The 3,827-nt window shown below is 42.9% G+C and overlaps 1 long non-coding RNA gene across 1 annotated transcript; it reads left to right on the top strand.

Moving 5' to 3' along the window:
• The first annotated feature begins 1,903 nt into the window (after positions 1–1,903).
• On the top strand, positions 1,904–3,591 carry LOC136502846 (uncharacterized). The gene is made up of 3 exons (XR_010770728.1): positions 1,904–2,135; positions 3,004–3,072; positions 3,544–3,591. It is a non-coding gene; the product is annotated as an uncharacterized lncRNA (long non-coding RNA).
• The last annotated feature ends 236 nt before the right edge of the window (positions 3,592–3,827 follow it).

The following is a 3,827-nucleotide window of genomic DNA, read 5'->3' as shown; positions in this document are numbered from 1 at the left end:
TTAAGACTGGGCTATAAATGTAGCCGCACCCACCCTTCTTCCCTACGGCTCCTCCTCTATTTTCCGGGACCTCTTTTCCGGGAAAAGATGACAGCGGGGTGTTTTTAGTTTCACATGTAAACATATGACATCATGCATGTGTAATAACTTTAAATGATGTTGGTTAATGATGGACGACACCAATGAATGTGTTATATGTATGAATGACCTTAGTTGCTCATATATGAATGATGTGTGTTTGTGAAACAATGATGAAGACATCTCTATTTTCTGCTTTATCTATTTTTATTACCGAAATTCAAATTCAAATTTGAAAAAGCATTTTTTAAAATCTAGAAATCATTAACGTAGGCGAACAATTAATAACAACCGCCTCCGTTAATAGTTTAACCGAGGCGGACGGCTTTAGCCAACCGCCTCGGTTAAAATCTTAATCGAGGCGGGCTGGTGTATTAACCAAGGCGGTTATGTAAAGCCGTCCGCCTCGGTTAATCCATTAACCGAGGTAGTTGGCCAACCACCTCAGTTAAGGTCACGATTAACCGTGATCTTTCGACTAAGGTGGATGGCTTGTCCGCCTCGGTTAAGCCCTTTTGCATGTCTCGGTTAAATTTTGTGCAGCAGTGACAGAGGCTGCATATATAGCAGCACCATATCTGTCCAGTGGTCGCCAATAGAAGGCCCCGGACGAAGCGTGCACAGTATTCATAGGCCAGCTGCAACAGCAGCACCGGTCCGGTGCAAGGAGCTAAGGAGCACCAGACTGCAATGTGCCAGTGACAGAGGTGGAAGACTCACCGGACGAAGCGGCGAAGTATTCTACAAGAGATGGTTGCAGCAAAGGTTGGAGTTGGCCACAAGGCGATGTATCGGACATGAACAGTACTCCAACGGTCGGCAATGGCTGCTACTCCAACGGCATATGACCTGGACCTTCCGGATCATTCGTCTTTTCATCCTGTATTCCATGTATCTAAAGTGGGTGGTGCGTTCCGGCCATCATGTAACGAGTAGGTTCTTCAGACTCAAACAGTAGCAAGTGTTAATTAAGTGGAACAACTTGCCTCTGTCCCAGACGGCATGAGGACTACGAAGCTCTGCGACTAGAGTTTCCCCGGGCCGCTGCTAGGGGACAAGCATGGTTTCAAGGAGAGGAGAGGATGTTAGCTGCTAGGGGACAACCGGCCTCTTGCTGTTGCCGGTCCGACAACGAGGGTGACTGCTACCATGGAGAAGCCCACGAGATCGACACAGCCCAGGCAGCCCATCTCGCGTTATGCTGGCAACAACTGGAGCCAAGCCTGATGGGCGCTTGCACGCGCGTGTTCGAGGCCCTGATCGTGAGAGCAGAGGGCAAACTTAACTGAATTGTAACCAAAGTTGTCCTCCAAACTATCTCTTCTTCCTTCTTGCTCTCCACTCCTCTCCCAATTCTCCTTCTCTGATCTACCGTGCTGCTAACAGTCAACTAGCTGGAGATGCGATTGCTAGCTATACCGCTTGTGAAAAATCAAATCTGATCATGTCTAAAATTAGAAATGGTCTCCATAGTGAATCAGGTTGATCCTGCACAGCTACTCTCGACCTGCTGCCACTAATGCCAAATTGATGAGAAAATATAAAAATGATAACCTCCGTCACACCCTCGTGGCAATCATTCACTCAGCCATGTGGTGACGCGTCGCCGTGTCGTCTGCCTGCCTGGTAGGAATACGGTCGCTTCGTTGCGTGGATCATGCATGACATGGTTCTTTCCTTCCTGTGTGCCTCCACAGAAGCCACCTGCCCACCTGTGGACAGCTCCGGTCTCCTTCTCCATAGTCCATGCATCCTACCTTCTCTTCTCCTTCTGCCATCTCCATTTAAACCGGAGCTCACAGCAATGCGCATGAGTGGTAGTTAGTGGTGAGGTGCTCGAGTTGCGGGGGAAAAACAAAAGTTGTGAAGACTTTGCCTTGTAAGGTTGAAGGTTGCAAAATTCAATGGCGATGCCGGTGGAGACGGCGGCGTGCATCGCGCAAAACGTACTCTTGCTGCTGGATAGCTGGATCTGGACGTGCGTGCTCGCTGCCGACGAGGCCGCGCGCCTTCTCCGATCGGCCACACACTGATCGTCCCCGACCGGCCGATTCACGGTGAGGCTGTAGCTGCTGTTATTGTCTTCCTGTTGATTAATGGCTCGCTTATTCAAAGTCACGGTGGGGTGGTTGTTTCATTTGCCTACTTCGGGAATCGGGATAGTTGTTATTTTTAGCTTTCCATTTTGTTACTTCTATTGCTTTGCCTGCTTTCTGCATTTAAATTTATTTTTTTGAATTAATTATCCAAATTTTGGGTCCTATTTGGACCAAAGGATCTTCAAAGGAATTTTAAATGAACAAATTCCAAAGGAAAGGAAATAATCCATCTGTTCTAAATTATAATTCGTTTTAACTTTTTAGATACATATTAAAACTACTTCCTCCATTCCGCATTATATAAGACCTTTTTGGATTTTTGAGATACATTGATTTTACTTTGCATCTAGACATATTGTATATCTAAGTGCATAACAAAAGCTATAGACAAACCGAAACGTCTTAAAATTTGGAACGGAGAGAGTATGTATTTGGACATAGTCTATATCTAGATGCATAGTAAAAGTTATATGTTTAGGAAAGACAGAATAACTTATAATTTGAAATGAGGTAGGACATGATAGTGTTTGGAATGGAGGAAGAAAAGGAAATTATCATAGTGTTTGGAATGGAGGAAAGTTGAGTTCTTTTCCAAGAAAAGGAAATTAGAGTAGCGTAAAACATAGGAAATAAAATCCTCACTTCAACCTAAGAAATAAATTTTGCGCTCTCTCTTGCTATGCTTGCTCATGTTTCTGTATTTTTTCCTCGATTCCAAACAACTCAAAGTATCCATTTCTATGTTGTGAAATCCTATAGTTTTTCACTATTCGCCCTATCTTATTTCTACCGGGTTTTTTTTCATTCCTCTATTTTACATTCCTAGGTGTCCACGTACAAAGCCAAAGATATCATCTACTCCTATATGACCTCCTCAGTCGTCCTCTAAGTACAGGTGATGTACTTTTCACAAACTTTTGTTTCCATCTAGAGTTCCAATGCATAAAAGTCCATTTTACATTTTGGATGGCCGTACAGCCTGTGCTTTTTTTTTTAGAATGTACAGCCTCGCGTTGTTCATCAATGATTTGCATTATGCTGTTCTGAACATTAACTTATTGTGGTCACCTGTACAGACAAGTGGCTCTACGTACATAGGGATCACATGTGCCTGTCTTGGGTTAGGTAGCATGTTCCATTTGAGTGTTTATATTAATCTTTCTATTTAATTTTTGATGATGTGGCACGGTGGTTGAGAACTTAATTAATATTTTCGCTCAAGTAATAGGTGTTCAAATACTAGACAATGTTAGTACGAGTGTCAAGCAATTAACCTCATAATATGCTAAAGTAGAAAAAAGGTATTGAAGAATATAGTCTATCTGGTAATCTTGATTTTTGACTTTTCCCCCTCCTCCCATTTCAGGGCTCTTCAAGCATGTGTATAGCAACGGTAGATATTGAAGTCGTCCAGGAGATATACTTTTTTGTTTTTTTCAAATACAAGTAATGATTCTGAAACAGCTACTTATTTTCCTTTCTTTTATCCTCTTAGAGAATGATATTGTTGCATTGTGAAGTATGTGACAGAAAGCTGCGGTATTAATTGTATATGAATTCCAATTTCTGCACCAGTATACCAGTTTCTTCTGTTCTACTCACAAGAGTTGGATGACTTGCCTTTCGTCGTGAACCTCAAGGAACAAAGTA

The sequence above is a fragment of the Miscanthus floridulus genome, chromosome 14, assembly GCF_019320115.1.
Source record: "Miscanthus floridulus cultivar M001 chromosome 14, ASM1932011v1, whole genome shotgun sequence".
Taxonomy (NCBI): Eukaryota; Viridiplantae; Streptophyta; class Magnoliopsida; order Poales; family Poaceae; genus Miscanthus; species Miscanthus floridulus.
Note: the sequence above shows the minus strand (reverse complement) of the source record. Positions and strands in the feature narration are given on the sequence as shown.